A 13,600-nucleotide genomic window follows, 5' to 3' on the forward strand; every position below is an offset into this window, starting at 1 on the left:
CGAGCTTCTTCTGCCAGTCCCTGGCTGCATCTCCGCTTTCACAGGCATTAGTCTACAACATAGCCGAACAGCATTGGCAAAGCCGTTAATCAGCATTTGGCCTCTTTGCCAATGCTTGTGATGCTAATGTGCTGTTATAGTCAATTAGTTGCATTTCAATGTAGATGTGGTTGTGCTGTTGTATTGTTATACATATGCGATTGTGCAGTGAGCTAAGCTGAAGTACAGCAGAAGTGCATGTGTGCAGTAAAATTGTAGTTCTTTGTGCTGCAACAGCGGCACAATGTAAATGTGCATATTTAAAATTGAGGTTACGCCCCAAGAAACCATAAGGCGCTCTTGTCTACCGCCCCCCTCCCCCTTCCCCGGGCCATTAAAAGATTTTAATTTAAAAATAATGGAAAAAATTAGCCCTTACATAATTAAATCAATGCAATTCCTGCTACTTGGAAATTTTAACGTCCACAGTGATAAGGAAAACTTAGAGGCGTCGAGTTTTCTAGCTGATATGGCCACTTTAGGCCTAAATAAAATTAATTCTGGGCCTACACACTCAGCTGGTCATACACTAGATATCATACTCTCCACATCCCCTCATATTGTTACTGATCCTGCTTATCCACTATTATGGCCAGATCATTTTAGGATTCCATTTAAAATCCAGAGCAATTGCAGACCCTTATTGATGGGATGTTCTGCGAAAGGTCTTCAAAGGCGCTGGCACAAGGTTACATCTGAATCTTACGAAAAAATGTACGCTATCCCAGTTAACGAGTTCATGGATAGCTCCACAAAACATAGGATTTTTAATACATCCTTGAGTGAGGTGATAGATACACTGGCGTCCATGTCATACCAGCTCGGCAACACTAGGAGAAAAATAAAAGTGAAGAATGGTACACTGATGTTTTACGCAGTGCAAAATCCAGGTGCAAATACTTAGACAAATCTTGGCATAAATTCCGTTTGGAGACAGATAAATTTAAATTCAAACTGGCACTTACTATCATAAGAACCTAAAAAAGGCACGTAAAGACCATTTTATAACCAAACTTGGCCATGCAGGCAATTAATCAAAAGACCTGTATAAAATTATTAAAGCCCATACCCATCCTACTGCATGTGTACAGTTGAGCACCCCTTCGCAGGGCCTGTGTGACAATCTAGCCACATATTTTGATGACAAAATCAATTTGATCTATAAACAATTTCCCCCAAAAATGGACCAGGGGCTACCTGTCAATTCCGAATTAGTACTGAGATTAGACACAGGAGATGGTCTGAAACAGATTAAACATATTGATGTTTCACAAGTGGAAGCCATGCTAAAAAAGGCTAAATCTGGATCTCCCTTGGATATTATGCCTGCACATAAGTTTGCCCTTCTAGCCCCTTCTCTGGCTGCCCCCATTGATGAGGTCTTAAACTCCTCACTATATGAAGGCAGTGTGCCTTTAGACTGGAAGGCCGCTCAATTAATACCCATTATGAAGAAAGATCAGGTGTCCGCCGAAGTGCTCTCCAACTACCGCCCCATTTCGCTTCTTCCTTTAATGGGTAAGATGGTAGAGAGCCATGTTAACACACAGTTAATGGATTACTTTGTGATTAACGGCATCCTTGACTCTTCACAGTCTGGATTTAGATCCAACTACTCCGAGACAACCCTCATTGGGGTCACGGACTATATTAAAATGGCCTTAGATGACAAAGAAGTGATGTTAGTCCTGTTAGACCTAACCGCAGCCTTTGACACGGTCTTTCATCAGAAATTGATACTCTGACAGAGAGACCGTCTGCAGGAGCTGGCGCTTAAATGGCTTGTTAGTTTTCTGGACCAGCGTACGCAAACTGTCAATCTGGGCCCTCTCCGCTCACGAACTGTGAAGCTTAGTAAAGTGGTGCCCCAGGGCTCTTGCTTGAGCCCGACCTAATCCAATATTTATGTGCCCCCCTTGCTAAAGTCATCCAAAACTATGGCTTCATGCCATTCTCTTACGCAGACACTCAATTATTCCTATCCTTTGATAAGGATATGGAGTCAGTTGATCAGCGTTTTGCTAAAGGCATCCATAGCTGATTGGATGACTGATCATTTCTTGCAGTTAAATGCAGCCAAAACCAAAATCTTGCTGATTGGTCCTGCACTTGCCTCCTGGTCGCCTGCATGGTGGCCGATGGTGCTAGACCCCCGCCCCTTCTATCTTGGTGGCAAAAAATCTAGGAGTCCAGCTAGATGCACGGCTATCAATGAAAGACCAAATAATGAGCACTGCTGGGACCGGTTATCGCACCCTGAGCCTTTTGCGCAGAGTGTTCATTTGGCTGCCTCTCGCAGTACGTAGAACCCTAGTTCAGGCTCTGGTTATAGGTCGCCTCGACTATTGCAATGCCCTACTGGCCTCTGCAATTGAGGCCCTTCTTAGCAGATTACAGATCGTTCAAAACGTGGCCATACGCTTAGTCCTTAATAAACCACCTTGTACCACCTCCGGGCCACTATTGAAGTCTCTTCATTGGCTTCCTATTCGCCAGAGAAAAAAGTTTAAGCTCTGCTGCTTTGCCCATAGAGCTGTTTTTGGCAAATGTCCGAGTTATATGGCGGATAAATTTAAATTGTATCGGCCAAACCGGTGTCTTAGATCAGAAAGCAAAAGGCTGCTGGCGGTCCCTCGTTTTAAGAAAATTCGAACTGGAGGTAAAACAGTTGCCTTCCTGGCCCCAAATATTGGAATTCCCTACCAGAGGAGCTTCGTAAATGTTCTAGTTTCACGCGCTTCAGAAAACTCCTGAAGACGGAATTATTCAAGGCCTCAGTTATGGAAATTTATGCCAGTCCGCTCGGTTTTCTATGCTAGCGCGGAGATATCCCTGCGGAGGTGATTCCTGCGCTTTACAAATTCCCTACATACATACATGAGTGTTGGATCGCAGCAGGTGTTGTGCGATAGTGCAGTGGGTGTGCAGTTGTGTTGAAGAACATTCATGGTTGGGCCTTGGTGTTTGAACACTGAGAATTGTTCACCTTCATCTGTAACGTATCAGTGCATACGCAGTTGTGATGGAGAACAGGGAGTGTCGCGATGCGGTCATACAACAGTGGTTGTGCAAATGTACCATAACCGCGGAGAGTTGCTCAACTGTGTGTGTAACAAAGGATATATATCATGATTGCTGAGCTGCAGTGGGTTGTGCAGTTGTGCTGTATTCTCTGGAAGTTGTTTTGCTGTCCTTTGATCCATCAGTGGTTGCGTACCAGTGGGTGTTTGGCTGTTCTGTGATGCAGCAGTGGTTACGCATGAGTGGGTGTTTGGCTGTTCTGCGGTACATCCGCAATGCAATAGGTCTCGCAGTTACAAGAGTTTGAGCTATTACATTATAAATGACAATGCCATTTTATTTATTATATTAAAAGGCATTGTCATTTACAATGCCAATAGCTTAAACTCTCGCTAATGCGAGTCCTATTGCATTGCAAATGCTTGTTTGTTTTTTTGCAAGAGCCTATTTGCGGACAGGGAATCGAGTAGCGCTGCGATGAGACGACTCCTTGGCTTCTGAAGGGGGAGGGCGGAGAGAAAACAAGAGTAGCCTGCTGAATTTTGGAAATAACAATTTAAGCGCAGCATCGGTGAAGCGTGTGCTGCAGAGATGTGAAAGAGCTGCATCCACATGAAAGGCTTTGCAGGGAGAGAGAGGTGGGACGAACAGTTGGACTGTCCTGTGGCAAGAGGGCATCTGTTCACTGCAGCAGGCTGCCCCCTCCTCCCCACAACAGTTTGTAGGAAAGCAGCATGGAGGAGGGGCGGGGGAGTTCACACTAAACACCTTCACAATGCTTATCATCAAAGCCTGCTTACAAGTACTAATAATAAACACCACCCCATTGAAAGCCAGGGCTCCTAATGTAACAGGACTCTGCAAAAGTGCAGAATTATTATGCAGCGAGGGTTAGGAAGACAGATTTTGCCATTGGTGCGAGTGTCTGAACAGGAAACGCACGGGCTGAGGGTGGGGGGCTGAAGCGAGGTGAGGCACTGACCCTAGGAGCTATTAGGAGTCTGCTAATAACTAAAGAGGCGACTAAGCACCAGCAGGACCTGTTGAGGCGGGTGCCCACGAGTAGTTTAGCAATTACAAAGTACAAGGAGTACATCTGTGCCATGTTGAGCCGGGAAACCCTCAGCAGTTAGATCGGAGGTTAAACAGAGAAGCGGATGCTGCGAGGAGTGTGTTGTGGGGATTTATTTTAAGCTAATAATTTTTTGTACAAGAAGTCACGGATGCCGATTACTGATAAATGACCTGCAAAACTAAACGCAGTCACTTGTTTACCAAAAGACGACATATGGTTGTCATTTTAGATCAACAACACAGGCGCAGAGCGGCCGCATCGCCCTCCAGCCACGCTTTAATTGAAGTTTAAAAAATCATTTTCCGTCCGTGTTGTTAATCTAAAAGGTCAATTTTCCGGAGAGGGCAGAGACAGGGGCCCATTACATAGAGGGGAGAGAAGAAGCGGAGGTCACAAGTTTGTAAGATAAGGGGAAGCTGAGAAAAAAGAAAGCATGGGTCAATTAGTAACATGATACAAGAATGCAAAGTATGGAGCTGGCACCCTGCGCACAGCTGCTGGCTCCCGACACCCAAAGGCCATGGGAGTGAACGTTTGCAGAAAAGGCGGGACATGCACCCGTCTTTGGCCATTTGCGTGCTTTCATTATTGAAAGCCACACGCAAAGGCCAATCGAATGAGACAAGCACACGCACAAGCTTTAAGAAAGTCTGGAGTGTTTCCAATAGGCCCTCTCCTAGAACAGCGCATGCGCACTGCACTACGCTCAATTAAAAAGAGGGATTCCTGGTAGTTCCTGAAATTACCACACACATCGAAGAACAAGTAACGAAGCCCATAAATCGCTAGTACATTGTATCCGTCTAATCAAAGAAAACAATCGTAGTATGTCTGGTGACACATTTAACTACCTGAAGATAACCTACCCCACACGTTGAAAAAATAATTCAGAACTATTCTCATGCTCCCAACTTGCGGACAGTAGATATATTACATATTGGGCCCAGATATCTTTGGGTTTTGATACGTAGGTAATTCTTCTGCGTACGTCTCAAGCCATTCCGCCCGTTTAGGCACTCCCCACCCACAACACAGATACTCTACGCTTTTCCAGTACCAAGCCACTGCTACAAATTTACTATGTGCCTTGGGGATGCTTTTAATGAGACCCAATCTATGTAATGGATAACCCAATATACCCTTGAGGGCTTGGGCAGATAGTATGTATGGGTAGGGTGTGCCTTCAAGGGGTTTATTAAAGACTTAGTTGTGTAACTTGTTTATAGGATAAATATATACCTATAACTGAGATCAATCTTATCTTTTGGTTTCCAGAAGGTTATACACCATGCAATAGTCAAATGTGTATACGGATCTCAATTTACATTAATTTCGGAATATTTATACAGTCAGAATACAGAGAAATGAAAAATAGACAAAAGGTGTGTGAGGAACAAAATTCATTTATATCAGTGAATGGTAGTAAGGGTACATAAAAATAAGACAGTTGTATATCACAAGGGAGGCATGATTATACATCCAGTTATTACTCCACTGTACAATATATCAAACACTTTTTCAAAGATATATGATCAATTATCTAGAAAGAAGTGTGACAGTCGACGTTTCGGTCTTCATACGTGAATTTGTGAGACCATCTTCAGGACAAGAAGTTTAAAAGTTGACCCCTATAAGTTAAAAAGTATATAATGAATATATAAACTATACAAAACACACACCTAAGACAAAAAATAATAACAATTTGAATAATCATTGAATAAAGGAAAGTCAATTCTGACATTTCAGAAATGTTGTATCAGTCAATTAAACATCCAATGATTGTTGAACAAGCTAAAATGATGAAACACTTTAGTCAAAGTCAAATGGTCACTTGTATTAGGGCTCCATCTTACTAAATTATACTGTACTTTAACAATAATCGTTTAAACCATCTCGTTTCATTTCATGGTTAGACAAGGCTAACTGTTTATTCTATGTCATCACTCATAATGACACATTCAAATGACATAATCAACGAATAAAGGAAAATCAATTCTGACATTTCGCAAATGTTGTATCAGTCAATTAAGCATCTAATGATTGTTAAACAAGCTAAAATGATGAAACACTTTAGTCAAAGTCAGATGGTCACTTGTATTAGGGCTCCATCTTACTAAATAATACTGCACTTTAACAATGATCGTTTAAGCCATAAATTCATCTCGTTTCATTTCGTGGTTGGACAAAACTAACTATTTATTCTGTATCTTCACTCATAATGACAAATTCAGATGACATATTTCTAGGGAGAGAATTTGATTCGTCCTTTCCTCAAAACTTAATAGATTGTGGGTTGTTGTGAATGCCTGAGGCCCTGTTTGGATCGAATCGCGACAAAGTTTTGTAATAAGGGGGAAGTTAGTCATGGTTGCACTTAAAGCTATGAAATTGAACACATAATAATGTGAAAGACTGTTATTGAATCACCGTGATAATCCAAAAAGGTTCAATATGTATTTTAAACAAGAGAAACATCATTTAACTAATGCAAGTAATTTTACCTCGTAGTGTTTTGAATTGATTATGGAATTCGTGGATATCTTCCTTTCTTTGTATCGAGATTTAAATTAAAACCTCTCGCTTAACGCTATGTAAAGAGAAATCATATCGTAAGTTTTAAATGCTTTAGAGCGACTGAAAATGTATCTAAGCCAAAAAGGTAAAAGTATATCGAGGTACCTTTTAAATTTGGCGGTTTTTGAGAGGCAAACTGTCGAAGTCTTAAGGGTACTGTGTAGTTACACCGGCAGAAAACGTCATTCGTGTATTTAAAAACTGCAAGAGGAAAATGAGAGCATTTAGTGTGTTGTGGTTACAGTTGTTAATAACCTCACACATAGTAAGTGAAAGAAATATCAACCAACCTCGTAGTGGTCTTACTGTTGGTTCAGACAGAGTTAAGCCCCATATGAATGGCGCTGTGATCGCTTGCTGCGTAAATCGAGCAATGGGAATTGTTGTCACCGTTACGGGGCGTTTTACTTAAATCCCACGAAAATTACTGCAAAAGGAAATTGGGTAGTATTAGGTTAAGTTGTACTACTTTAGGGGCATTGAAAGCAAAGGCCAGGCGAAAACTAACAACTAACCTGGCGTGAGCACAGCAGTCATCTACGTTGAATCGCGGCATCGAGCATTGGAACTGCCGAGATCGGTTGGTCTTAAATATACATATTGTGGCGGTATAGAGATAGGACTTGTAAGTAGGTCACATGGTATGTCGGTACAGAAATCCGTGTCGGCCATGTTGGAATGGGATATTTGCATCAACAACGCTAGAATATAGTATGTTTGTCAAATTCTTTTAGTGTATCGATGATATATTGATTATATTCTGTTTTAAACTAATTGATCCCTATAGTCGAAGTATGTAGGATAAATTATTGAGATAAACTCTTAATAGTTCTTAGACGTACTTATATCACGGAACACACACTCCAACAGTGTACCTCCAGTTAAACCTATGTGACCAAAAGTTGGAGGTAGGACAGTCATTGTATGCACAAGACGAGGTTGATTTAACCCTTAGTGACAAGGGTTGTGTATATATAAACACATATTTTATATACTATGTCACATCTTTATGATTACTGCGTCATCAAGAATTGAAATTAGGGTATTCATTATGCATACAGGACGGAGTTGGTTCGTCACATGGTAGCAAAGATTGTGTATACAGATACCTATTTGGTTCTCTATGTCCCACCTTTATGACTACTATGCCATCAATAGAATCAAAGATCGGATATTATACATTTTAGTTACAGGGTGATTGCAAGTATTTAAATCACATATATTGAAGGGCTGTTACAAGCAGAGTGTCCTTATTATCATCAGTGGTATTTAGGTTAGCAGCTGTAACATCAACAGTTTAATACACATAGATATAGATCTCAACATCGTATAAACCTGTATAGTGTTCAAAAATAGCTCACAGGTAGTTTGATCAAGTATAAAACAGTAATTATACATAAGACTAGAGCTATTTATAGATTATACGTTATAGACCAGTATCTATTACAGATAAAAGATTACATGTCGTTGGATTGTAGCTGAAGTCTAGAGACAAGCTAAAGTGTGCCATTCGGATGTTGAATTGAGACCACGGTTGATCAAATCTGTCATGCAGATCAATTTACCTTCCTTTAAGGTCAAAAGTCGGTCTACATTACTTTGTCTCTTTGAGGGTTTGATCACATCTAGTACCCACCATTTCATATCTTTATCTGAATGACCCTGTCTCTGATAATGCTCCACGAGTGGTGCATTTTCTGTGTGACATCTTATCCGAGATTGATGTTGTAGAATCCTTTTTTTGATTGGTTGAACTGTTTTGCCAATATAATGTAATTTACACGGACATTGTATGCAATAAATTACATTACAAGTATTACAATTGGAGAATGATTTAAGGGTGAGTGTAATACCGTTGATGGTACATTTTTTGATTGTTTGCGAGGTGTTACATGCTAAGCACATATTACACTTAAAATGTCCAACAATGGGGACCAGCTGTCTCATGTTGTCTACTGTGTTGTTAGGACGGTCTTCATATGCTCTAACCAGACGGTCTCTAAGGTTGGTTCCCCTTTTGAAAGAGAATAGGGGTTTTGACTGGAATTCAGGGAGATTTTTTAATAAATTCCAGTGTCGATTAATAATCTTCTTTATAGCATTAGCATGAGTTCCGAAAGTCGAGACACAAACCAGATGAGGTTGTTGTGGACGATCTTTCACAGTCAACAACATTTCTCTGTTGTTATACCATGCACGTTTCATGGATTTTTTTAAAAGTTTGGATGGGTAACCCCTGGCTTTTAATTTTTCTGTAAGTTTTTTAGCCTCAATGAAGTAGTCATTTTTAAAGGTACAGTTTCTGCGTAAACGCAAGAACTGCCCAAAAGGGAGGCCATCTTTAAGGGCTTGAGGGTGGTGACTTTGATATTCAAGCAGGGTATTTCTGGACGTTGGTTTTGTAAACAAGGTGGTATATAAATGGTGAGAAATATCATTCTTGATAGTTATATCCAGAAAGTTAATCTCCGCATTGTCAAATTCCATGGTGAATTTCAAGTGTGCATTTCTATGGTTAAGCCAGACATGGAAGGTGTTGAGTTCTTCCTTTGTGCCATGCCAAACTAAGAAGACATCATCTATATAGCGAAGCCACTTCATGATGTTAGCGGAAAAAGGGTTCGTTACATTGAATATAAATTCGTTTTCAAATACAGAGACATAGATGTTCGCAATGTCTGGGGCGTAAACAGCTCCCATCGCTACTCCTTTTCGTTGTTGATAAAAAGTATTCTGAAAAAGGAAAAAATTCTCACACAGAGAGATACGAACACATTCAATAATGAATTCTGTAGGCACTTGATGTGGTCTGGCTCTGGTGTCTAGAAGGTTGCATAGAATCTGTAGAACTTCCTCTTGAGGGATATTCGTATAGAGGCTCTCTATATCCATGGTGACCAGGTATTCATTCAAGGGATCAAATTCAAAATTTTCAACTATGTTAATCACAGCCATAGTGTCTCGGATATATGCAGGATGGTTAACAGCAAATGGTCTGATAAAGAAATCTGCATATTGGGCCAATGGCTTCAGGATGGAGTTACAACCCGAAACTATCGGGCGACCAGGTGGATTTAGAGGGTCTTTGTGCACCTTTGGGAGCAAATATATAGCAGGAACGGTCGGTGTTTTATTGACGAGGAAGGCAGATTCTTTCTCTGAGAGCCAACCACCATCAAAACCTAACTTGCTCAGTTTTGATATTTCTGTAGTAAGTCTGTTTGTGGGATTAGTTGCAAGTTTCTTGTAGTGTAGAGGGTTGGATAATTGTTTAAGAGCCTCTTCAGTATATTTGTCCTTGTCCCAGAGGACTATCCCACCGCCCTTGTCCGCGGGTTTTATCAGGACATTAGGGAGTGATTGAAGATTTTGCAATGCAACTTGTTTTTCTTTTGAAAAATTAGATTTATATTGTATCTTCTGTTTGAAGAGATTATCAATCTCAATGAGAATTGCATTCTCAAATGTTAGTATTTCCTTTTTTACCATACAGTTACTGGGGTAAAACGTTGATTTGTTTTTTAGACCTGTGACATCGTTGTCAGAACAATTTTCCTTTCCTGTGAAGAAGTTTTTTAATCTCACAGTGCGGAAGAATTTGTGGATTTCTAATTTAGTGTTGAATAGGTCATTTTTATAGGTAGGCACAAAGCTCAACCCTGAGGAAAGAACCGCAATTTCTTGTTCAGATAGGGTATGAGCCGATAGGTTGAAAATCGGTATTGTTTGGTCAGGTGCTACCATTCGTAATACTGGTTGCGTGTCTGACGAAACCCTGGTGTATATTGGTTGCGGTACCATCCTCGTTTGGAACCCCGTTGTCTCCGAGGGGGACCTGTCCCTCGGCGGTCCTGCCCTAAAAAATTCTGCCTAGAGGTAGAAGGTTGTTGATCGTAATGGCGGTAGGTTGTGTCTATAGACTGATCGCTACCAGTATCCGAATTGGTATCTGAGAAGGTAATTCTCTTCTTTGGTATTTGGGCAGAATTTTGAGGATTATAGAAATCCTTCTGTAGGTATGGATACGTTTTTTCTTTATTGTATCTTTTGATATCGTTTTGTAGTTTCTCAGTTTTTTTATGAGCGTTGAATTCCTCGAATTCTTTGATTGTTTGCTGTACCTTATCAAGGAGGAATTTACCGTTAGTAATAGCAGAGTCACCTAATATCTTTTTTTCTAGAGTTTCAATTTCTTTAGCTAGGATCTTCAGTTGTCTGATGGCAGTTTCTATACTTAAAACCATCCAAGTGCGAGAGCATTTGTTGGCAGAAAAGCTAAAGCCTGTTTTAAATTCCTCGTCGTCAGTAAAAATTATTGGAACATTTCGGATCTGGAGACCCGTTGGGATGATATTTGCATTCAAACAGTCCGTCAGAAACTTAGCATGGAGTTCTGTTCGTACTAGTTTCTTTTTAAGACGCTCGAGTTGATTAAGATCAGACTCATAAGGAAAAGAGGCGGTGAGGCCTTTATTGCCCAATAGTGAGGGGCCGCTAGCGATTTTCAATATATAATCATCAGTATAGGATAATGTCTCTGCTTCAGACATCTACGTTATTATTTTTAGAGGCAATCAAATTCTCTCCCTAGAAATATGTCATCTGAATTTGTCATTATGAGTGAAGATACAGAATAAATAGTTAGTTTTGTCCAACCACGAAATGAAACGAGATGAATTTATGGCTTAAACGATCATTGTTAAAGTGCAGTATTATTTAGTAAGATGGAGCCCTAATACAAGTGACCATCTGACTTTGACTAAAGTGTTTCATCATTTTAGCTTGTTTAACAATCATTAGATGCTTAATTGACTGATACAACATTTGCGAAATGTCAGAATTGATTTTCCTTTATTCGTTGATTATGTCATTTGAATGTGTCATTATGAGTGATGACATAGAATAAACAGTTAGCCTTGTCTAACCATGAAATGAAACGAGATGGTTTAAACGATTATTGTTAAAGTACAGTATAATTTAGTAAGATGGAGCCCTAATACAAGTGACCATTTGACTTTGACTAAAGTGTTTCATCATTTTAGCTTGTTCAACAATCATTGGATGTTTAATTGACTGATACAACATTTCTGAAATGTCAGAATTGACTTTCCTTTATTCAATGATTATTCAAATTGTTATTATTTTTTGTCTTAGGTGTGTGTTTTGTATAGTTTATATATTCATTATATACTTTTTAACTTATAGGGGTCAACTTTTAAACTTCTTGTCCTGAAGATGGTCTCACAAATTCACGTATGAAGACCGAAACGTCGACTGTCACACTTCTTTCTAGATAATTGATCATATATCTTTGAAAAAGTGTTTGATATATTGTACAGTGGAGTAATAACTGGATGTATAATCATGCCTCCCTTGTGATATACAACTGTCTTATTTTTATGTACCCTTACTACCATTCACTGATATAAATGAATTTTGTTCCTCACACACCTTTTGTCTATTTTTCATTTCTCTGTATTCTGACTGTATAAATATTCCGAAATTAATGTAAATTGAGATCCGTATACACATTTGACTATTGCATGGTGTATAACCTTCTGGAAACCAAAAGATAAGATTGATCTCAGTTATAGGTATATATTTATCCTATAAACAAGTTACACAACTAAGTCTTTAATAAACCCCTTGAAGGCACACCCTACCCATACATACTATCTGCCCAAGCCCTCAAGGGTATATTGGGTTATCCATTACATAGATTGTGTTTAAGCGCAGACAATTGTCTGTTGTGGATCACTTTTAAGTGGTTTTTTATTATTTTTTTGATTGCCTCTAAAAATAATAACGTAGATGTCTGAAGCAGAGACATTATCCTATACTGATGATTATATATTGAAAATCGCTAGCGGCCCCTCACTATTGGGCAATAAAGGCCTCACCGCCTCTTTTCCTTATGAGTCTGATCTTAATCAACTCGAGCGTCTTAAAAAGAAACTAGTACGAACAGAACTCCATGCTAAGTTTCTGACGGACTGTTTGAATGCAAATATCATCCCAACGGGTCTCCAGATCCGAAATGTTCCAATAATTTTTACTGACGACGAGGAATTTAAAACAGGCTTTAGCTTTTCTGCCAACAAATGCTCTCGCACTTGGATGGTTTTAAGTATAGAAACTGCCATCAGACAACTGAAGATCCTAGCTAAAGAAATTGAAACTCTAGAAAAAAAGATATTAGGTGACTCTGCTATTACTAACGGTAAATTCCTCCTTGATAAGGTACAGCAAACAATCAAAGAATTCGAGGAATTCAACGCTCATAAAAAAACTGAGAAACTACAAAACGATATCAAAAGATACAATAAAGAAAAAACGTATCCATACCTACAGAAGGATTTCTATAATCCTCAAAATTCTGCCCAAATACCAAAGAAGAGAATTACCTTCTCAGATACCAATTCGGATACTGGTAGCGATCAGTCTATAGACACAACCTACCGCCATTACGATCAACAACCTTCTACCTCTAGGCAGAATTTTTTAGGGCAGGACCGCCGAGGGACAGGTCCCCCTCGGAGACAACGGGGTTCCAAACGAGGATGGTACCGCAACCAATATACACCAGGGTTTCGTCAGACACGCAACCAGTATTACGAATGGTAGCACCTGACCAAACAATACCGATTTTCAACCTATCGGCTCATACCCTATCTGAACAAGAAATTGCGGTTCTTTCCTCAGGGTTGAGCTTTGTGCCTACCTATAAAAATGACCTATTCAACACTAAATTAGAAATCCACAAATTCTTCCGCACTGTGAGATTAAAAAACTTCTTCACAGGAAAGGAAAATTGTTCTGACAACGATGTCACAGGTCTAAAAAACAAATCAACGTTTTACCCCAGTAACTGTATGGTAAAAAAGGAAATAC

The 13,600-nt window shown here is 39.7% G+C and overlaps 1 protein-coding gene and 1 long non-coding RNA gene across 5 annotated transcripts in view; both read right to left on the reverse strand.

The window, feature by feature from the left end:
• Window positions 1-13,600, reverse strand: part of CDC25A (cell division cycle 25A) — a 255,238-nt gene that overhangs the window by 195,402 nt on the left and 46,236 nt on the right. The window lies entirely within an intron of this gene.
• LOC146796206 (uncharacterized) lies at window positions 5,522-6,910 on the reverse strand. The gene is made up of 3 exons (XR_014969577.1): window positions 6,815-6,910; window positions 6,637-6,722; window positions 5,522-5,763 (listed from the first exon to the last, which is right to left on the reverse strand). It is a non-coding gene; the product is annotated as an uncharacterized LOC146796206 (long non-coding RNA).

This window comes from Triturus cristatus, chromosome 10 (genome assembly GCF_964204655.1).
Source record: "Triturus cristatus chromosome 10, aTriCri1.1, whole genome shotgun sequence".
Lineage (NCBI taxonomy): Eukaryota > Metazoa > Chordata > Amphibia > Caudata > Salamandridae > Triturus > Triturus cristatus.